This window comes from Rhincodon typus, chromosome 10, assembly GCF_021869965.1.
Source record: "Rhincodon typus isolate 14 chromosome 10, sRhiTyp1.1, whole genome shotgun sequence".
NCBI classification, from domain to species: domain Eukaryota; kingdom Metazoa; phylum Chordata; class Chondrichthyes; order Orectolobiformes; family Rhincodontidae; genus Rhincodon; species Rhincodon typus.
This window is the reverse complement of record NC_063341.1, coordinates 66,524,850-66,549,316: the sequence shown is the minus strand read 5'-3', so window position 1 is coordinate 66,549,316 and position 24,467 is coordinate 66,524,850.

Genomic DNA, 24,467 nt, shown 5'->3' with positions numbered 1-24,467 from the left:
TTTGTTCAATGTTGGGTTAAATAAATAAATGTTTCTTGTTACTTATAAAGTGGAGATCAGGGATTTTCTTTCTTTTAACTACTCTTTTAATAGATTATGAGGGGAAAGACGAGCTTCTCTAGGTGTTTTGGGGAATAATTATCAGAGGGGAACCCCTTACTCCTGTCATAACAAATCGGGGCTTGTGTTTTAGTTTAATTATCAGAGGGGTTCGGCCATTCCCCATCGTAACAAAGAACTGGGAGCTCATCCGGGATCGGGACTGTGTGTGCAGGATCTGAACGGATTTAGACAGATTTAAACTGACTTGAGGATTAGTGTCCTAGATCTTGAAATAAAACTTAGGTGAGGAAAAACATCTGTTTAATTTCAGTAACTTGTAGTAGGTTAAATTAAAAGTAAGGGAAATGGCTCTTAACATTGCTAAAGAGATTCTGGGTTTTGAAGATGCTTCCTAAATTTGCCAAGAAAGTTTAGAAAGACAGAGGAAGGATAAACTTTTAAATTTAGCAAGCAGGTTACATTTGGGTTCAATGAGGGATAAAAGAAAAGCTGAAATTGTAATGGAGTTGGTCAAGCATTTAGGTATACCAGAGAAACAGGCAAGTGCACTGGAGTTAGAAAAACATAGATTGCAAATGAGACAACTGGAGTTAAAGAATGAAAGGGAGGCGAGTTTACAAGCAGAAGAAAGGGAAAGAAAAGCTATGTTAGAAGATAAAGAAAAAGAGAGCAGGTTCTTAGCTGGGCAAAACAAAAAAGAGAGGAAAAGCGAGAATTCGAACTTCAAAAGTTTGCAAATTGAACAGGAAAGTCAATTTAATAGGGTGAAGATGAAGGTAAAAGATTGGCTTAGTGAGGAGGAGAGTGATGAGCAAACCCATCGTAGCCAAAGACATGGTACAGATACATACAAATATGTTAAAACATTGCCAAAATTCAATGAAAAAGATGTAGAAGCCTTTTTCATTTCATTTGGGAAACTGGCTAGGTACATGAATAGGCCAGAGGATATGTGGGTAATATTAATTCAGACTAAATTGGTAGGTGGGGTTAGTGAGGTGTTTGCAGCACTGGCAGATGAAGTGTCAAGCGATAATGAAGAGGTTAAACAGCCAATTTTTGAGTGCCTATGAATTGGTACCAGAAGCATATGGACTACGGTTCAGAAACTTAAAGAAGGAACTAGGTCAGAGTTTGAAAGAATTAAACAGCAACTTCAATAGATGGGTGAGAGCATTAAAAATAGAAAAGACATATGAGGATCTTAGAGAGATTATTCCGCCGGAGGAGTTTAAAAATTGACTTCCAGAGATGATAAGAACTCATATTGAGGAACAGAAAGTTACCAAAATAAGAAGAGCTGCAGAGATTGTGGATGTATATGTATTAGTTCATAAATTGAAATTTAGTTTCTGACAGCAATATCATTCTGTGAGGGATAGAAATTGGGTAAAGGAAGATCCTTCAATGAAAAACTAAAAGTAGATCACAGTGGGAGCAGTTTACCACAGGCAAAAAAAGACACCCAAGAGGGTGAAAAGGAGGCAAGAAGCCTCAGGTGTTTTCACTGTAATAAGGTGGGACACACAAAGTCACAGTGCTAGTGGTTTAAGAAAGGCACTGGGAAAAAGGATGTGGTAAAAGATGCTAAACCAGTGGGATTAGTTGACGTAGTGAAGGAAATCCCAAAAGGAGTCAAGGAGCTGCAGGAGAGTGCATAGCCTAGGCACGGGCTGGATAGTGAGACAGTGTCCAATCTCGACAAAGACTTCACCTCTGTGGGTAAGTTTTGCTCAGTAAGTACAGGGGAGAAGGTAAAGAAGTTACAATATTGAGAGACGTGGGAGCTGGTCAGTCTCTAATAGAAAGAGATGAAAGTATTCAGGGTTTGAGTGAAGATTTGTAGCTTGGGTGCTGGTTGTAGATGTTGGTGTGTTCGCTGAACTGGGAGGCTTGATAGCAGACATTTCATCCCCTTACTAGGTGACATCCACAGTGCTGTGGAGCCTCCTGTGAAGCGTTGTTGTCTTGTGCCGATGCAAATTTAAATTGTCTGGTTCTTGCTGCTTCCGGTAGGTGCCAGTTCCAGCTGTGTGTTGTAATGGTCGTTATATCGGGTTTAATTCAAAGTGTTTGTTGATGGAGTCCGTGGATGAATGCCAAGCCTCCAAGAATTCCCTGGCTGTCCTTTGTCTGGCTTGTCCAATGATAGTAGTGTTGTCTCAGTTGAAGGTGTGGTTTTACTCATCTGTGTGTATTGGGGCTTGTGTTTTAGTTTAATTATCGGAGGTTCAGCCATTCCCTGTCATAACACTCCTATCTTCACATCCAATCATTTCTATAAATGATGAAAAGCAGTGGACCCAGCATCAATCCTTGTGGCACACCATTGGTCATTAGCCTCCAGTCTGAAAAGCAACCCTCCACCACCACCCTCTGTCTACTACCTACGAGCCAGTTCTGTATCCAAATGGCCAGTTCTCCCTGTATTACATATGATCTAACCTTGCTATCCAGTCTGCCATGAGGAACCTTGTTGAACACGTTGTAGAAGTCCATATAGATCACGTCCACCACTCTGCCCTCATCAACCCTCCTTGTTATTTCTTCAAAAAACTCAATCAAATTAGTGAGACACGATTTCCCATGCACAAAGCCATGTTGACTATCCCTAATCAGTCCTTGACCTACGAAATGCATGTAAATCCTGTCCCTCAGGAATCTCTCCAACATCATGCCCACCACTGATGTCAGGCTTTTCCTCTCCATCTTTCTTAAATAGTGGCATCACGTTAGCCAACCTCCAGTCTTCTGGCACCTTACCTGTTGCTATCGATGTGACAAATATTTCAGCAAGAGACACAGCCATCACTTCCCTAGTTTCCCACGGAGTTCTAGGTTACATCTGATCAGATCCCAGGGATTTATCCACTTTTTTGCATTTTAAGCATGACCTCCTCTGTACTGTGGACATGTTTCAAGATATTGCTATTTATTTCCCGACGGTCTCTATCTTCCATGTCCTTCTCCCCAGTAAACACTGATGCAAAATATTTGTTTAGTATCTTTCCCATCTCCTGCAGCTCCACACATAGATGGCCTTGCTGATCTTTGAGGGGCCCTATTCTCTCCCTTGTTATCCTTTTGTCCTTAATGTATTTGTGGAATACCTTTGGATTCTCCTTAAACCTATTTGCCAAAGCTATCTCATGTCCCTGTTTTGCCCTCCTGATTTCCCTCTTAAATATATTCCTAATGCCTTTATACTCTTCTGAGGATTCACGCGATCTCTAGTGTCTATACCTGACATATACCTTCTTCTTATTCTTGACCAAAAACCTCAATTTCTCTAGTCATCCAGCATTCCCTACATCTACCAGCCTTGTAATGAGGAAAAGTATGAAATTGTCCATTTTAGCAGGAAGAGTAAAAAGAAGAGTGTTATCTAAACAACGAGAGATTGCAGAGCTCAGAAATACAGAGGGGTTTGCATATCCTAGTGCCTAAATCATCAAAGATTAGCATGCAGTCACAGCAAGTTAGTAGGAAAGCCAATAGAGCTTTCTTTTTGAAAGCTCAATTATATAGAACATTGGTAAGACCACATCTGGAATACTTTATATAGTATCAATCTCCTTATTTAGGAAGGATGTGTATGATTTGGAATCAGTTCGAAGGAGGCTTAGTAGACTGAAACCTAGAATAGGCAGATTGTCTTATGGAGAAACGTTGGATAGGTGACATTCTCATTCAATAAAAATGTGAAATTAAATTTTTTTTCTGAAGGGTCTAGGCCCGAAACGTCAGCCTTCCTGCTCCTCTGATGCTGCTTGGCCTGCTGTGTTCATCCAGCTTTACACCTTATTATCTCAAATTAAAAGCAAACCCTGGTTACCATGTCACCACAGTCAATTGTCATAAAACCTATCTGGGTAAATAATGTGCTTCAGGGAAAGAAATCTGCCATCCTTGCCTGATTTGGCTTACGTGTAGCTCCAGACCCACAGCAATTGGTTGACTCTTAACTGTTCTCTGGGCGATAAATGCTTCCCTATCCAGTTACACCCACATCCTATGAAAGGATATTTTAAAAATCCACGTATTGGGAGTTGAAGGACTCACCTGGCAGATAGATAGACAGTTCAGAAAATCAGTGGAGCTGAACTTGGGTATATTTTATTGAATTGAATTATATTTGAACAGTTGCTTTTGAACAGCAGAGCAAGAGATTCCACTGCTGCTGAGGACACACATCAAACATTAAACAACTGTGGTCTCAGGTTAAGACTCTTAACACCTCAAAGACTCAAATTGTTTAACTGTGTTACTTTTACTTTCACTGTCTCTACTAGGCATGCATTCTTTTAAAATTATTACCTGTGCATTGTACATGTATTTAATATTGCATTTTTATGATATTGTCTTGGGCTTAGTGAATAATAACGTTCCTCTTTCTTTCAGTCAAGAAAACCTTGTTAATTGGCTCCTTCATTTTCTAGCATGCTACATTTAAGTGCGATAGCTGCTCAGAAAGAAATAAAACTGTTTGCTGTGCCCAACTGAAAAGGAGGAGTTAAAAAGAGGAGAGCTGATTCCCTGGTCTCACCTATGGGATAATGCATTTAAAACATGCTTGTTCAGATGGTACATGATTTCATCGACAACGGTCTGTTTCACTATTAGCATTTAAAATAAAAGAATTAATGCCACCCTAAAATTTGTGTGTATGGAAATGTAATGCAATTCTATTGATCATGTGTATGTAAGCTTTGCTGTTTAGAATATATGTCCAAGATTCTTTGAGTTAGTTTGGAGTAGAAATTAGTCTTTTTTTCATTCATTCACAAGATATGGGCCAGCATTTACTGCTCATCCCTAAGAGTCAACAACATTCCTGTGGGTCTGGCGTCTCATGTTAACCAGACCAGTTAAAGACAATAGTTTCATTCCCTAAAGGACATTAATGAACCAGCTGGGTTTTCTGACAATCGGCAACAGTTTCATGACCATTTTTAGACTCATAATTCTAGATTTTTAATGAATTCAAATTCCACCATCTTTCCACTAGCATTTGAATCCAGGTCTCCACAACATTACCTGGGACTTTGGATTAACAGTCGAGCAACAATACCACTAGGCCATCACCTCCTCACAGTCTAATAACTACAAACAAGATATTAAAACAATTCTGTATCAAATACAGCTCACCCCACAAATAACATTATAATTAAGAATGTCATAAGTAATGAATTTTTTCACATTGTCTTGCTTTTTAATATAAATTCTGGATTCCCATTATTTGATATCTCTGCTGTATTTAATAAATAGTTTTTTCTCAACATATTTTCATTGTTCTTAGGGTTGGATGTCTGCCAAAAAGAGAACAACCAGGCTCCTTGAATTCTAAATTGTCATTTAACCCAACAGCGCAAGAAAAAGTAAGTCGCAACATAAAGACATTTATCATGTGTAACAGTCTAATAATGCAACAAGCAAATAATTTCTGAAGGTTGCAAGTTTTAGCCTCAGAACTGTCACTTAAGTTTGCTGGTAAGAATCAGGTACCTTTGTCAATTCTTGACAAAATGTGGTGCAGTATCTTTCAGAGTTAGTGTATTTCACCTGGGAAAAGAAGAAGTGTGCTTCTCTGCTAAATTCAGCGTTGAATTTGAACCAATGCCAGCATATGTTCAACATAAAATTTGTACTTTTTTTAGTAATGTGTTATAGATATTGCAGTTAAAAATATATTCTATGTCTTACAGAATAAAATGTAATCGGAACCGCATGTGCTTTGAAATTACTTTTAAGGTAGTAATAGGAATAATTATTTCACCCTACTTTAGCGGTGTTTTAAAATCATGTAAAACATCCAGTGTAATAACAGGGAAATAAATTTCCATTATTTATACAATGGCATTCAATGTTGCAATTTCAGTGCTGCAGAACATCAAGCAGCATTTACAACTAGAGAAATACAGCAAGATATTTATGGCATTTAAACATTCTGATAGCTAAACTCTGATTATAATAATCTGTTCTCTTATTTTTATGTAAACTATAAAATATGCTTTGATTGCATGCATAACTAATTAGAATACAAAGAAATTATCCTTGGTGAGGCATTTTTGAAAATTGATAAATTTATATTGCAGTCTAAAATCCTTGGAACTTGGAACTCAAGTGTTGTGCAAGGATCTGAGGAAGGACTGAACTCTGCATCTTCCAGATTGAACTCTGCAAATTCTGAACTAAACACAGTGAAATGTTTCAAAAGCAATGGGCCTTTGGATTGTTTCCGTCAGGATGGTACAAACACTGAAGGAGAATCCAGGTGGGAGCATGTGTTTCCAAACTTCAGAATTTTACATTGTGAAAATGTAAACATCAATATTTTATGATAAACCTGAAATTATTTATTTTGTTGTGTATGCTGTAGATTATTTCATATTTGACTGCAATTTTGTCTATTTCAGACGTGCTTCGGAAGAAGAGTGTGATGCTCTGCTTGGCATTTTTGATGGCATATTTTAACTTCCATTTACTTAACTTTTGGTACAACAAACATATCTGCAATCCATCAACAAATTGCAAATTTTCTCAGTTTGCTGTTTAGTTACATTGTGCCAACTAGAACATGATTTACAAATGGTATACAGATGACAATTTTTGTATGAATTGTTTGCCCTCCTTATAATAAAAATTGTTTTTATTTGTTGCTGGAAGAAAATCAGTAAGTATTATACAACTTAACTGATGACATAGGATTCTAGTTGACAAATATTGTGCATTCTCTCATCATTTGAACAGAGGTTTTAATCTATCTAATCTTGATACATTAGGGCTTCTAATAAAATAGCACAGAATGAGGATGTTAAGTGTTTTCTGGAATCCCATGTTTGAATTTCACAGCTGAATCAATATAATTTGCTGTCAAACTATGCAATTATATTTCTTTACATTTAAAAATGGTCTCGGCTCTGTTTTGTGAACGGTCAACTTTAAATATATGTCACAATAGCAGAACTGTTGGAAATACTTAGCAGGTCAAGACAAGGAAGACAGGAAAGATGTAACTCTGTAACCCACTGTATCACAGACTTCTCTTTTTGATGCTATTTCTCTCCCCTCCCTTTGCCTGGCTGTTGCAGCTCTACCTTTTTCCAATCCTTATCAAAGGTCAATGACCTGAATGTCAACTTTATTTCTTGCCCCACAGTGTGGATATTTGCAGGAATATTCTGTTCTAATTTTGGATTTCCAGCAGCTGCAGTATTTTCTTTTGCTAAATCGATTCATGGCTGAAACTCAGGATTCACCTCACATTTAACTGAGTGTAGGGTGTAAAATATTTCCCTTAGTTCACAAACTCAGCTGCTGGCTAACTTAAGTATGCATCTTCTTTGGTAATTGTTGAATTAGCCAAAGTTGCTCCTGTTGACTAATTAGTAAGTAATTTTAAGAGAAGTTGAACATCTCGACAACTTGCCATCCTTTGCAATTGGAGAATAGTGATTGTATTTGGCATGAAAGAAGCAAAGATGAGGAGGAAGTATGCATACACATTAAATAGATAACATTTGTTTACAAGTGTTTTTAAGAGTTGATTATTTAAAGATTACAGTTCAGTTACTGTCGTCCTACTGATAGTAATTTGAATTAAATGTGAAAACAATTTCCATAGATGTGATTGCCTACATGAATAAAGTTGTGTGTTCCTACAAAAATCCAATATTTCGACTCAGTTTGTTTATTTGTGTCATTGGACAAAATAATACTGTGATTGCTGCAGATGGTCTTTATTGGAAATTGGCATTTTTTTTAGGAATGGATTTTTTTTTGCCGGTGTCTCTCCTCTTCTCCGTTCTACTCCTCTCTCGAGGATATTAGTTGCACAAGTACTGGGCACCCTCACAAAGTATTTAACTCAAATAGCTGTTTTCCATGTATGAGTGGAACAGAATGCCAGCTGGCATTGTCTTAGGGGGTCACAGCTGAATCCAATGCAGTCCTCATCCAGCATCTATGCACACTTAATTTCTAGATGGGAGGGGTTCATTGAAAGCAGAGATTAGAAGAATAGAAGCAAAAGCCCTGATCATTGGACTTCCTCACCCTCAGCCAGAGGATTTAGGGCCAATTTTAGCAGTATTATTACCATCCCCGCTGATAGCAGATGACTTATTGCAGGTTAGAGAATCAAATCACTGACTGGAACCATTGAGAATGTATTTTCAATCTAAACAAATCCGTTACATGCAACATTCAGTCATCAAGGGAGTTGTAGAGGCATTTTCATGACTTGTATACTAGACAGGTAGTTCTAACCTGCCGGAAGCTCATCCACCCATGCTCATCCCTGCATGTTCAATATTCTCTCCTCACTGGCCTCCATTGTTTCCATATCCACCAATACATTGCATTAAATAATGTTACCCTTATTTACATTTACATCTCTTATTGATATCGTTTTCCTTTTCAATTTTGGTTCTGAGATTAATAACACAAAACTGAGTCAAAACTCAAAAGAATGGTGCAGGAAAGAAGAGTTCCATTTCGTGGGGCACTGACATCAGTATTGGGACACGAAAAAACTGTACCTTTGGGATAGGCTCTGCCTGAACCAATCTGGAACCAGGATCTGTGCAGAAAGAATAAATAGGATGGTCAGAAGGACTTTACACTAGTTAAAGGAGGGAAGGATTGAAGAGAAGTTATTAAAGTTTTCAGAGCAAGTAATAGGGCAGAAAGTATGGAAAAGGTCAGGAATCGAACTTCAGGCACAGCAGATAAGGGGACAACTATGAGAAGGGGGACAGTCAGTGCAGGACTGAGGGTATTGTATGTAAATGTGCACAATATATGAAACAAGATAAATGCTCTTGTAGCAGTGATTGAAATTGGAGGATGTTGTGGGTACTACAGAGATGTGGCTGCCCAGGGGATCAGGGCTGGGATCTAAATATCCGAGGATACACATCCTATAGAAAGATAGGCAGATGGGCAAAGGAGCAGGTTAGTAAGAAATAAAATTAAATCAATAGCAAGAAGTGATATAGAGTCAGAGAGTGCAGAATCTGTGTGGTGGAGTTGAGGAATCGCAAATGGGAAAAAACCCTGATGTGAGATATTTTCAAGCCCCCTAGCAGTAGTCAGGATGTGGTGTAGAAGATAAATCAGGAGATAGAAAAGGCATGTAAGAAAGGCAATCTTACAATCATCACGGGGACTTCAATATGCAGATGGACTGAGAAAATTAGTTGGTAGCGGATCTCAAGAAAAGAAATTTGTGAAAAATCCATGAGATTCTTTTTGGAGTTGCTTGTGATTGAGCCCACAAAGGAAAAGGCAATTCGGGATTTCGAATGTGTAATGAGGCAGACTTGATTAGGGACCTTAAGGTGAGGGAACGCCTAGGGGGCAGTGACCAAGATAGGATAGAATTAACCCTACAATTTGAGAGGGAGAAGCTGGAATCTAATGTAACAGTATTACAATTGAGTTTAAGGCACTACAAAAACATGAGGGAGGACCTGGCCAGAGCTAATTGGAAGGAGAGCCTAGTAGGGAAGACAGTGGTGCAGCAATGGCAGGAATTTCTGGGATAATCTGGAAATTCATCCCAGGGAAAAAGAAACATGCAAGATAGCAAGAACTGTCAAAGCTGGAGTCAGCGATAACACAGTGTGGAGCTGGAGGAACGCAGCAGGCCAGGCAGCATCAGACGAGCAGGAATGTTGACATTTCAGGTTGGGAACCCTTTTTCAGAAAAGGGGAGGGTGAGACAGCTATGGCTGACAAGGGAAGTCAAACACAGCATAAAAGCCAAAGAAAAAGCCTACAATGTGGTGAAGATTAGTAGGAAGCCAAGGGGTTGGGAAGACCAGCAGAGGACTACTAAAAAAAAAATAAGGGGGAAAAGATTTTTTTAATAGTGTTGCTGGCTAGACCAGCATTTATCACCAATCCCTAATTGCCCACGGGGCAGTTAAGAAACAAATATTTTGCCATGGGTCTGGAGTCACATACAGGCCAGGTAAGGATGGCAGATTTCCTTCCCTTTAGGGCATTATCTGGATAGGTATTTCCCAACAATCAACAATGGTTTCATGGTCATCATTAGACTGTTAATTCCAAATTCTTTATTGAATTCAAATTCCACCATTTGCCACTGCAGGATTTGAATCCAGGTCCCAGAATATTTTCTGAATTTCTGGATTAATAACTTAGTAAAAATACTATCAGGCCATTGCTTACTCATGTGGGTAAGCTAGCTAATAATATAAAAGATTGAAAGAGTTGTTTTTAGATTTATAAAAGGTAAAAGCGAGGCAAGAGTGAATATTGGACCACTGGAAAATGAGTCTTGAGAAGTAGTACTGGTGAACAAAGAAATGGTGAGGGAATTAATAGGTATTTTGCATCAATCTTCACAATGGAAGATACCAGTAGCGTACCAGAACTTCAAGAGAGTCAGGGGACAGAAATGAATGTGGTGGCCATCACTAAGGAAATGGTGCTAGGGAAGCTGAAAGGTGATAAAGTACCTGGACTGGAAGGACTACACCCCAGGATTCTGAAGGAGATAGCTGAGGATTTTGTGGATGCATTGGTAGTGATCTTTCAGGAATCACTAGAGTCAGGGAGGGTGTCAGAGGACTGGAAAATTGCTAATGTAACACCTCTGTTTATGAATGGAGGGAGGCAGAAGACAGGAAACAATAGGCCAGTTAGCCTGACCTTGGTCATTGGTAAGATGTTAGAGTCCATTATTGAGGATAAGATTGCTGAGTACTTAGAAATGCACGGTAAAATAGGGTAGAGTCAGCGTGGTTTCATCAAGGGGAGGTCATGTCTGAAAAATCTGCTAGAATTCTTTGAGGAGATAACGAGCAAGTTAGAAAAGGAAAGCCAATGGACGTGATCAATTTGGACTTTCAGAAGCCCTTGATAAGCTAAATAAGATAAGAATCCATGGTGTTAGGGGCAAGGTACTGGTATGGATTGACTGACAGAAGGCAGAGAGTAGGACAAAGGAAACTTTTTCAGGATGGCAGCCAGTGACTAGTGGAGTTCTGCAGGGATCAGTGATGGGACTGCAACTGTTCACATTATACATTAACAATCTGGGCAAAGGAACCGAGGGCATTGTTGCTAAGTAAGACACAAATATAGGTGGAGGGACAGGTAGCGTTGAGGAAGTGGGAAGGCTGCAGAAGGCTTTGGACAGATTAGGAGAATGGGCAAAGAAGTGGCAGATGGAATTCAGTGTGGGAAAGTTTGAGGTTACGCACTTTGGTTGGAAGAATAGAGGCAAAGATTATTTTCTCCGTGGGGAAAGGCTTTGGAAATCTGAAGCAGAAAGGGACTTGGGAGTCCTAATTCAGGATTCTCTTAATGTTAACATGCATGTTCAGTTAGCAATTAGGAAGGCGAATGTAAATTTAGCGTTCATTTCAAGAGGGATCGAATACAAGATCTGGGATTCACTGCCGATGATGTATAAGGTTCTGATCAGACTGTATTTGGAATATTGTAAGCAGTTTTGGGCACTGTACCAAAGAAAGGACATGCTGGCCATGGAAGGGGTCCATAGGACGGTTACAAAAATGATCCTGGGAATGAAGGGCTTGGCATATGAGAAACTGTGGAGGTCTTTGTGTTTGTACTCAATGGAGTTTAAGAGGATTAGGGGGCACTTGATTGAAACTTAACAGAATACTGAGAGATCTGGATAGAATGGACGTGGAGACGCTTCCACAAGAAGGAGTTACCAGGACCAAAGGGCATAGCCTCAGAGTGAAGGGATGACCCTTTAGAATTGAGATGAGAAGGAATTTCTTTAGTCAGATGGTTGTGAATCTGTGAAACTCATTGCCACAAAAGGCTGTGAAGGACCAGCCATCGAGGTATTTTAAGACAGAGATGATTGGTTCTTAATTGGTAAGAGGATCAGAAGTTAAAGGGAGAAGGCAGGAGAATCAGGTTGAGAAACATATCAGCCATGATTGAATGGCAGAGTAGACTTAATCAGCCAAGTGGCCTAACTCTGCTCCTATATCTTAAGTTTCTGGTTGGAGTCATAACTAGCACAAGGGAAGATGATCGTGATTGAGGGCAATTATCTCTGTAGGAGTTCCCTGAAGTAACTATTTTCTAATCAACCAGATTTGAGATGTCATTAAACGTTCCCTGGAGCAGATGGGGCTTGAACCGAGGTCTCCTGGGTCAGGGGTAAGAACACTACCGCTGCACCAGAAAAGCTCTATAGTTCTTTGGAGTATTGTCCTAGGTCCGACCATCTTCAACTATCACCAATGACCTTCCTTTCATCAAACCCACTGCCTTTACCACCTAGAAGGACAAAAGCATCAGATGTGTGGGAACACCACCACTTGCAAGTTCCCCTCCAAACCACACACTATCATGTGTCACTGTAGCTGAGTCAACATCCTGAAAATCCATTCTTAACAGTATTTCCCTCCAGCTCAAGGATTGCAGCAGTTGAAGAACCACCAACTATCCCAAAGCATTAAGGAAGGACAAATCCAAAACCTTCTATCACTTTGAACCCCCACACACACCAGCCCCCAAAACCCGCCATTTCTGAATCTCCTCCAGCCTTTCATCCTTGTCTATGGTCTTCAATTCATGAACGGTATCCTGTGTACATCACCTTCATCCTCTCTACCATGACTCATTCACAAATAAGAATCAGAAATGACCTTCTGGGGAAGTAGCTGGCATGAACTAGCCATTTCTCCTGAAGGAAGGAAGTAACAAAAAATGCATGTAACTATGTAAGGTGTTATTTAATTTCCCTTAGCAGTAAGGTACTGAATATCATAAGAGAACTAATAAATTGCAAAATCACCCTGTTATGTACATGGTGTAGCGCTATAATTCAGTTGCTTTCAGATCTTCAATCTTTGCTTAACCCCCTTCTGAAAAAAATTGCAGCTGAATTAGCAAGGAGAATTTTATTCAAAATGCGATAGTTAAGATGGTAATTATGTCAATTGATTTTAAAATGGTGGTAGCCACCAAACATTTATCCTGCATTTCTTAAACTTTTAGAATCTATACTGTAGTGATTTTAACGAGGTCAGTCAAATGAACCTCATTGAGTGTGAGTTCCCTGATTGGTACTGTTAATCTGGTCCAATCAGGGAGCCCTGGCTGACAGATATAAACAGGGGTGTCAGCAGTTCTGCTCACTCCAGGAGCCAGCTCTGATCTAGCTGCATCTGTGTCATATACTATCCATGTGTAAATAAAGGGTGACTTAGTGACGGGATATCAGTCTCCGTGGAGTTATTTCATATAACACTTCAAATTTGTTTCAATATACAAAAGCAGACATTTCCCAAATGCTGTAAATCTGAAATAAAACAGCATTTTAAAAAGGAAGATGAGTTAATATTTCAGGTGAAGTCCAATTTTGACAAAACCCATAATTTCACCTGTATTTTTCCCTATGCTGATGGTTTTCTTTGCATTTCTAGCATTCGTTATTTTTGTTGGCTCTGAACCTTGTTTTTGCACCATTGTTCATAATTTTCAACTCATGGTTTCAATGTGGAGTGCTTGCAAAAGAGTGGTGAAGTTTTGATTACCCAAGAGAATAACCACTAGGAAGTTTATTTTACTTTTTCTAAAATAATATTGTTTTTGTAGGGAACACAGCTGGAGTTGTGTTTTCATCAAGGCCCAACTTCAATTTGAAGTTTCAATGAAAATTTGAGAAGGAAAAAATTCTTTTAATTTTTTCTAGGTCAACACTGGGAGCAGAATCTTGTGCTTCTGCTGGAAGGGCGAAGAAGGCTGGAAGGAGGCGCAGAAACTAATTGCATGAGAAGCCCAAAAATCAGAATCATGGTGACAGGATGAAAGCTTGGAATTAAGGTCTCCAAGTTCTAAAGGTGGGTTAAGCTTCCTCATGATAAGCATCATTTATCCGTGTTTGCCATTGTTGTGCAAGCTCACCAGAAAGCCAGCTCACCATCATGAAGTTTCCCTTTCCAAATACATTTTCCACAATGAAGCAATATGTGCCTTCAGATGCATGACTGCATACAAATGGTGTGCATCCGGCGTGGTAATCACCTTTCTGGACTTTGTTGTGAGCAGCTATTGCTTTGTCCTTCTTTGATAGTTGGCCAATGGACTACCACATGTAACTCCATCCAAGTGGAAAAGCCCTACCCCTAAGTTGACTGTTCACTATTATCCATCTATGTCACAACATGATTGAGGTCAGGTAGCAGCAGATACATAGGGTTTGGAGACTGAAGTATCATGGGCACAGGTTGGCCAAAAGTGGAGGTCTGTTGAGAGAAAGGAAGTATGCTAACCAGGGAAGGATGAAAGAATTTTAGGTAATGAGAGTAGTGCTGCAATATGTGAGGGGGTTTCACAGGCAGGGACAGTGGTTGAGGATTGAACCTGAAAGGCAGACTTGGTAGAGTTCTGGGGCTTAAACTGAGGGTAGTGGGAAGCAGATAGGAGAATGACAGTGATGCAGAGGGGAATGGTGGTGGGAATGGTGAAATGGAAACGGCTCTTGCAGCAGATTGGGTGTTGGGGTGGGGGGGGTGGTGAGAGTTCCAGAGATGGCTGACCAGATGGCTTCAACAATGCAGGGGCTCAGTGTAAGATGGACATGGGAATACTGATGGGTGTAGGCTCAGAGCATCAATGTAGATGGTTATTGTAATGGGGTCCAGTGTAGTGGGAGGACGGTTGGTGGATGGCAGGGCAGGATAGAAAGCAGTTGGGCATCTTCTAAAAGTGATGCTCACCATTTTTCCCATCACTAGCTCAGATCACAGTTCTTTGTTAATAGTGAATAATCAACTTGAGAGTAGGGCTTTTCCATATAGATGGAATGTGTGTGTGCTCCATTGGCCAATTAAAGACAAACACTAATTGTAATTATTCAACTGGTTAAGAACCATACGTCATGGTGAAGAGGACAGGACAGCAGTTTTGCTCCATGACCGAACAGCATTAAAATGTAAAGATCTCAGCAAGGCCAGGAACTGCAGTGAGATTTGAGCATAAAGACATCACATTGGTTGAGTCAGGGATAGTGGGAGTGATGGAGGGACAATGCAGCTCCATGGGGTCAGGGTGAGGGTCAGCAATGACATGCTGGTTTAGAATTTCATAGATGGATGTCATTGTTGATGAGGGGGTGGTGGTATGCCTACGAGACAGGGGTCTCTTGTATATTTCTCAAGTGTGATGGAGAAAAGCACAATAGTGCCTTAAAGGAGAGTGTGAGGATATGGCCTTCCCTACCCTGGTCAATGTAATTTGTCTCCACACATAGTGATGTATGAGCAAGAGGAGGACTCATCAGTTGTCCTCCAGGATGTGCCTCACCATAATGAGGTGAGGGAGGTTTGGGGTATTTTGATGCTACTTTACACAGCTACCCATTGGCTGAAATGATCAGAGATGGAGGAAAAGTTTCAAACAATATGCTGAACTGATTGATCCCTGAAATATTTTCATCAATTACTGTCCCAGTAGAGACAAGTAAACGTAACTTCTACTAACTAGCAGCTGCGGAGGACCTGGCAGAAAGTGGCCCTGGGCCAGACACAATAATCAGCAAAGCAGCGAGAGGAAGCAGCCTCACAGGAATGAAAATGGGGTGAACACAACCTGAAGGTTAGTTCATGCGTTCCCAGGTTTATAATTCACAAATGATACCCAATATTTAGCTCTACATGTGACAGCAAATTCAAATGGTTCGTCATAGGCACATATCCATGGAGGGTGATGGAGAACAACATGCAATGCCGTTATATGAGTACATCATTATTGTAGTAACCAGAAACAAAGAGTCAACGTACAGGAGTGAAGTGCAATTTATGAATGAGATTTCTACGTACCATGATTACATATACCTGTGCCATTGATGTGACTTGAAAATTTCTTCCCAACATCTAGGCGCTGTCCCAAGACTGACATCCAAGGTCGAAGGAGCTGTGCCTCAGTGAGCATCCTTTGGTGGTTTGAGGTTAAGAGGAGCCCTGCCTCCTGAGAGTTTTTTGCACATTTGCAGATCAACACTCATTGGCCTAATTTTCTGGAGGTGATGGGGAAGATGGAATGGAAGGGCATCTTTGGGAGAGCCCTGGGATGGAGTCCTGGATTGCATGGCTTTTTCCATATTTCCAACAGGCTCCTTATGTTTAAATTCAGAGATGTGTCACCTGCAAGGGGCTCAGCCAGTGGCCTCATCTCCTCCATTCCTCCAGGAACCTCATTCTCAAACTTCCATCAACTCTGGACCCATGTCAGTGATGTGCTCACCATTAGACCATAAGTTATAGGAACAGAATTAGGCCATTCAGCCCACTGAGTTTTTCTTCTGTAGTCACATAGGAGTGGGTGTCATCCCAATGGGTGCATGAATGGTTTCTGAGTATGCACGCCTGTAACAACTCTTCAGCCCTGTCCTGTCAGTGATTAATGACTGTATTGACCTGCAACCGACACAATACTCATAGAATAAGGGTCTCAAGATGTGGTGGTAGAGTCCCTACTTCTGATCCAGGAGACCCAGGCTCAAGTCCCAGAGATGTGTAATAACAGATTGATTAGAAAATATCAATCCACAGTGTAAGTGGCTGACACAAATTCAGTCCATATGTTCTATCTGCTGCTAAGGCTTCCACATGATCTTCTTATCTGACATCTATGTGCAATTTCAGAGTTGTACTGCCTTATGCCCCTATAAGTGGCTATGCAGTGCCTGTTACCTTTGGAGAGTGCAGCAATTCATCTTCTTTCGGCATTGCAATGGCTGCTGTAAAAGTGCTATTCCAATTTGTTTTCAAAAGAAAGCTATGTTGTTCTGCATTGTTGGAATGTGTTACAACACACTTTAGAGAACAACACAGAGAAAATCTCAAAAATTCAGTGGTTTGCCAAAATACCTGACCTCTGATTGTATTGTACATACAGTTGAAGTCAGGAAGACTTGAATTCCAGGATTTCAACCCTGACAAGTGAAGGAATGGCAAAATAGTTCCAAGTCAAGATGTGTGGAGGGTGTGAAGAAGAAGGGTCACTGGATCTAAAACATTAACTCTGTTTTCTCTCCACAGATGCAGCCAAACTTGCTGAGTTTTTCCAGCAATTTTTGCTTTTGTTTGTATGGAGGTTGTGATGTGGAGACCAACTTACAATTGGCAGTGCCCCATGAATCTCCTGCCCTTGTCCTTCTTGGTGGTAGAGACCTTGGGTTTGAAACTTGCTGCTGAAGGAGTCTTCATGAGTTTTTGCAGTTTAACTTGTAGATGCCACTACTGCCAGTGGGCATCAAGGCTGAATAAGATTGATGGACTCGGTGCCAATCAAGTGTTCTACTTCACCTTGAATGGTGCTGAGTTCTTTTTCAGTGTGGCTGGTTCTAGGCATCATCCAGGCAAGTGGGGAGAATTCTGTCACACTCCTGACTTGTGCCTTGCAGATGATGGATAGGAGATGAGTTACATGCCCTACTATTTCCAGCCTCTGACCTGCTCATGTAAACATAATATTTACACGGCTGATCCATTTTCATTTCTTGTCAAAGGTAAACCCCAGGATGTTGATGGTATGGATTCTGCAATGGCAATTATGTTGAACATCAAGTGGCAACGGTTAGCTTCCCAGTTAATGGAAATGGCCATTGCCTGGCCCCTGTGTTGTGTGAATATTATTGGCAGATGGATTTCCATGACTAGAAATGTGATATGATTCATAGTATTGTGCAATGAACTGAGCTTCATCACTATGTTTCCTGGAATGAAGAAATATTTGTAATTTAGCATAAGTAAGCTTTTACTCAACTATGCTTAAGATTTTGTTCTTTACCCAAGGGTGATTTTTTTCTATCAAAGAAAAGTACTGTATGATCTGACCTGTAAGTAATTTTGTAAACTCAATATATATAACTACAGTCATTTCTCCAGCTGGTAGAATGAATTAAATTTCCAATTCACGTTGTACTTGTATAATTTTCTAATGCAGTCCTGCAAGATTTCTCTTCTATTATTTTTACAGGAGTTCATTCCTGTTTTAAAATGAGCGCACAATGAAATGTAGTACTCTACAAACAAGTCTGCACAAAAACTTCATTGATTGAAGTTCTAGCCAATAGAAGAATGATATTCAAAAGGTCAAGTAGCTTTTACCCATATGTGTTTCTTTTGGGTCTCAATTACCTTTCTGGGTCAGGGTCATTCCAGAGTCATCTCTTTGTGGGAATTTTACCTTGAGTTAACAACATCCCTCAGGAAATGAAACAAATTAGGTTAAATTATAAAAGCTGCAGTAAGTAGTGGGTTTTTCCTGTTTAATATTCCATTTTATCCTTGCACTGTCTTGAAGGGCCAAGAGCTTTATTTTCAAAGTTTTCCTTCAGTTTCTTCTAGAGTACTGAGGCAAAGCTGTGTGATATCAGCATTTCAGCTAGACATGGGACAGTACAAAGGTTAAAATGGTTATGCTGAATGCAAGCTTAATACTCATCCAAATTTCTTATATTTTTCAATTCTTGGCACCATTAAACTCAAGTTTTTAATTATTTACTTTCTTCTTTTTTTTTATTTATGAAAAGTGTGACTTGTTAGGGTTTTATACATTTAGCTGCCAAAGTGGAAAGTTGTCTGCTTTATAATCATTGTACACTTTGATTGTTTTGCTTGACAGCTGCTGCTCATTTAACTCCACAGTGGTTTTCTAGAAAACTGAAGATATTTGTGTATTTAATGAGGTTTACTAAAATTAATTTTGTATGTTTATCTTTCTTCTGTAAGAAAGGAGCTACTTGCCTTAAACAGGGTGCAATGGAAGTTCATTATATTTCCAGGATGGAGGGCACGTTCTATGAGGAAATATCGAGAATAATGACCTATTACATTTTGAAGAATGTGAGGAGATTTAATTGAAAAGTATACATATTTTAGAGGCCTTGGCAGGAGAGATGCTGAGAGGCTGCGTTGAACCTTAACTCCCAAAAATGGGTAGGTTGGTGTCATGTCAGAGGTTAAAATGCAAGGAATCTGGAATGGGAAGCAAAATTGCCCATTTCTGGTTTTGAGAGAAGCAGTGCAAAAGGCTGGCAACTAATCCAGTCTTGGGAAACATGTTAAATATCAGCCAAAGATCATAGCGAGGCCCCAGCCATCATTTTAACAGTACTCTGATCATAGACATCTGGGTTTTCCAGGGATTGTGGCGGATGAGGCCTGGGAAGAACACTTGCTAGGTGAAGGTTTAGCAGGATGAAAGATAAATCTTCAATGAACACTGTATAGATTAATAAACTCTATTCACAGATCTCCTGAAACCAACCATGGCCCAGAACAACCCTGTCCTTCTTCTGGGTGCAGCTATGGATGGGAGGAGAGGAGGCAATGGCCCTGTGGGGTATTATGATTTGACTATTAATCCAGAGACCCAGCTAAAGTTCCAGGGACCCAGATTCAAATCCTGCCATGGCAGATGGTGGAATTTGAATTCAATAGAAACAAATCTCGAATTAGGCTATGAAACTGTTGACGATTGTCAGAAAAACCCACCTTGTTCACGAATGGCCTTGGGGAAGGAAATCTATTCTCCTTACCTGGTCTGGCCTACATGTGACTCCAGACCAACAGCAATGTGGTTGACTCTTAAACAGGAACAGCAAAAGCAGGCACAAGAACTCAGACCAGGCTGTAGAGGCACAAGATCGACGCAACCGCGGACCACAGCGACGTTGAGAGTTAGCCCAAAACAGAAACTACAGATGTCATTGCCATCGTGACCCACTGTGGGAATGCACTGGGAATCAAGCTCCACTACTCTTGGAGTTTTCACAAAAGTTAAAGATTTTAAAATAAGCTCATATAAATCCTCAATTACCCGAATTTTGAGACCCACGTAAATAGAAAGGTGGACTAACTTTCTGTACGTAGTAGGAAATACCACTTATTCCAAGTAATTAGACTGTAGCTACAGGTAAAATCTTATAAACTCTTATAAACCTTCCCTTACATGCACACAGGCAAACAGAAAACAGACAGGGAGAAACCTGCAAATTCCCCTCCAAGCCACTCACCATCCTGACTTGGAAATTTATCATTATTCCTTTAGTGTTGCTGGGTCAAAATGGAGTTGGTAGTGGTTACCTTTGCAGAATGGAGCACATTGTTCATCCATCTCCCACACTGGATCTAGGTTGTGGGGCACACGGATACAGATCTGTGCTGTCACGCCTGTCCAGGCCACCTCATGCAGATGGTAGGGCCTACAATGAGGATTTGCATACAGGAGGAGTGAAGTCTTGCTTCAATTGTATAGGAGCTCGGGTAGACTGCATCTGGAGTACAATGTGCTGTTTTGATCTCCTCAATTCAGGAAAGGTATTATTTCCATAAAGATAGTGCAACGAAGATTCACCAGACTTGGTCCCAGAATGGCAGGACTATCCTATGAAGAGAAATTGGGAAAACTGGGCCTGTATCTCCAGTTGGTGTTGTGTTGGGCCGAGCACTGGCTCCCTTGATTTTCAATTATTTAGACTTAAATGAAACAGGGATGATTAAGACATTTGTAGATTTTATGACAATTGACAGTAATGTTATTCAGGGTGTAGGGTGGATGGTATTATTCTGGGTGTGGGGCAGAAGGAGTGGTGTCCAGGATCTGAGGTGAGTGAAAGACATCAAAGTGTTCAGTCAGCCTTGAATGGTGGGGTAGATTCAATGGGCTGTATGTCCTGCTCCTGTTCCCTGCAGTCTTTCCTGACAGCCTGATGCAGAATCTCTAGCAAGGCATCACTAAATGACTGGGCCAGTTTCTAATTTGGCTTGAATATTTTTGGGAAATAGTTGACCAACACAGTCTGCACGGTCTCCCTGGTTTGCAGTAACCGAATGCCTGTCTGGGTGACCTTTAAATATAGCATGAGGACTTTTGGCCATGAAGCCTTTGGCAACAACAAAAATTTCTTGCCTGTCCATCAGATTCACCTTTGTACTCACTCACAAACACACCTACCTGTATAATGAGCAGAAATCCAGATGTTTACATGTGAAAACCTGAACTGTCTGTGAATGGAGGTAAATCCAACATTCAGCCCCATCTCTGGACAAAGACCCCAAAATGCAAGATTCCACCTAATGTTACTAATGTTCTTTCCAATTTTAGTTTCATAATTACTTTGCCAAAACTCTGTAATTTAGATAGTAAAAAATGATTAAATTACTTTGTGTAGGTTAATTAAGCACATCCGGTGATTTGTGATGGATGACTATAATTTGCTTCCAAAAAATAGCCAATGAAATTTTTCACGAACAGTGTTAAAAGCAGAATTATCCTTCACCAGTTCTTGACAATTTACTCTGTTGACCAGTAAGCTTCCTGATTTGATTTTGTTTGGCTCTTGGCCTGCTGATTAAACTGCAGATACTCTAAAACTATGTTTTACAACTCCTCCCAGAACAAAGAGGTATTTCACAACAAGATTCATGCACTCACCATAATAACCGTTTGTAATCAATTTCCAAACTCGTACAGCAGAGGTCCCTTTGGTATATTGGACATCCGTTTACATGGAAAAGGGCTGATATGTTTCTCAACCCCATTCTCCTGCCTTCTCCCCATATTCCTTGATCCCCTCATAATTCAAGAGCTTATCTATCTCCATCGTAGATACACTCAATGACTTGGCCTCCACAGCCTTCTATGGCAATGAGTTCCACAGATTCACCACTCTGTACTCTTTCATTTACCGTTTGACTAATTCTCTGTACCATATGGCTACTTGCCTTCTGACCTCCTGCTTCTTCAATTCTGTAAAGGAGTGGCAAGCCCCATCATGGCAGCCGTGTTCCTCTCAGGGTTGTCCCCAGCCTTCGGTTCCTCATTGAACTCAGTGCCACTAATTGGACATTGAGCTCATCCCAATCAGAGAAGTTGCAGTTGAAGATAATAACAAATAAGTGACAAAGACACTGCACTCAGGACCCAGAGATAGTAAGAACTGCCGATGCTGGAGTCAGAGATAACACAGTGTGGAGCTGGAGGAACACAGCATCAGAGGAGCAGGAAAGATAACATTTTGGGTCCACATTGTGTTATAGCTAGCACTCAAGACCCGGACAACATTTCAGCTTCTGTTTTCCAATCCTGTTTTGAAAATCGAATCCCTTATGTTTGTTTTCACATAAAGGGAGACAAAAGCGGACGTTGAGCAAGGAGTGTGAAATGATGGATGGGAATAACACACAATGGAAATTAAGATATTTGTGATCTTTACAAGTGGTTAAATCACTAGGTCCAGTTGATACATATCCCATGCTGCTAAGAGATGAATAGGGAGGAAATAGTTGAGACTCTGAATCACTTTTTCCAAAATTCTCTGGCTACGAGTGGGGGGCAGGAGGACCAATAAATTTCGATTGTTGTTTGAAATAAGATAATGACAGACCAGTCAGCCTTCCTTGGTGATGGGAACATTCTTGGAAAAATTCTGAGGGACAATATATATTTTAGTTTAATGAGGTATAGATCAAAGATAATCAGCAAGGACTTATACACAAAAGTCCATGTAGTCTGACTGCATTCCTTTTACTTTAATACAGGTAATGAGAAGTGGTGATGGTTGTAGCCTGTTTGATGTAGTCTACACTGATTTTAACAAGACATTTGACAAGTTCCAACAGAGTGGATTGGTTAAGAAAATTAAAACCTTACAGCATCCAAGGGAAGACTGCAAGTTGGATCCAGAATTGTCTCAATGGGAGGAAGCAAATGGATTCAGTCAGAAGTGTAATAATTAGCAGGTGTTTTGTGTTACTGGAAGATTGTTTCCAGTTGGTTCTGTAGGGCTTTTGTGGTACAGTGGTAATGTTCCTATGTCTGAGCCAGGAGGTTTGGGTTCAAGTGTCATAGCAATCCTGAATAGACTGATTCAAGATATCTCCAGTTGGCCCAGTTCAGTTCTGATGAGGGGTCATTGCATGTGAAACATCAACTCTGCCTTCCTCTCTACAGATGCCACCAGACCTGTTGAGTTTCTCCAGCATTTTCTGGTTTCAGATTTCCAGAATCTCCAGATGGTGTTGTATTGGGCCCAATACTTGCTTTTCAGGGATTTAGACTGAAATATAATTTGGATAATTAAGACTTTTGAAGATGATATGACAATTGACAGTAGCGTTATCCAGGGTCCAGGATGGATGGTGGTATTGAGAGTGTGGGGCAGAGGAAAAGGGTTTCCAGGCCAAGAAGTGATGGTTATTCATGGAAACATTGAAAATAGGAACAGGAGTATGCCATTTGGCCCTTTAAGCCTGTTCTGCCATTCAACATGATCACAGTTGATCATGAGACTCAGTACCCTGTTCCCATTTTCTCCTAATAACTTTTGACCACTTAAAAACGATACCTACCTCAATCTTGGAATCATTCAATGTTTTGGCTTCAACCACTTTCTGTTGCAGAGAATTCCACAGGCTCACCACTCTCTCTGAATACATTCTGCTCATCTCATTTCTAAATGGTCTATCCTTAGACTGTAACCATTGATTCAGACACCCCAGTCATCCAGGACGTCCTTCCTGTGTTTACTTTGTCTAGTCCTGTTAAAATTTTAAAGGCTCCTGTGAGGTCCCCCTCATTCTTCTAAACCCCAGTGAATATAGTCCGAACTGATCCAGTCTCACTTCATACATCAGTCCTGCTTTCCCAGGAATCAGTCTGGTAAACATTTGTTGCATTTCCTCCACATCCTTCCTTAAATATGGATAAGAGAATTCAAGAGTCCTGGGTGGGGAGATGGTAGTTATCCAGAGTCCTTGGTGGGCTGGTGTCAGTTACCCATGCTTTGGGGCAGGGTCTCAGTTATCCAGAGTCTGGGGCAGGAGGTGTGGGTTATACAGGGTCCAGGGTAGGAAATGCAGGTTATACAGAGATGGAGTGGGAGGCATCTGTTATCCAGTGGCTAGGGGTAGGGATCTGTGGGTGAAATTTGAAAGGGTTCAGAAAAGATCTGCAAGAATGTTGCCAGGGTTGGATGTTTTGAGTGATAAGGAGAGGCTGAATAGTCTGGGGTTATTTTCCCTACAGCATCAGAGACTAAGGGGTGACCTTATAGAGGTTTATAAAATCATGAGGGGCATGGATAGGGTGAATAGACAAGGTCTTTTCCCCAGGGTCATGGAGTCCAAAACTAGAGGGCATATGTTTAAGGTGAGAGGGGAAAGATTTGAAATGGACCTAACGGGCAACTTTTTCATGCAGAGGGTGGTGCGTGTATGGAATAAGCTGCCAGAGGAAGTGGTGGAGGGTGGTACAATTACAACATTTAAAAGGCATCTGGATGGGTATATGAATAGGAAGGGTTTAGAGAGATATGGGCCAAATGCTGGCAAGTGGAACTGGATTTATCTAGGATATCCAGTCGACATGGACGA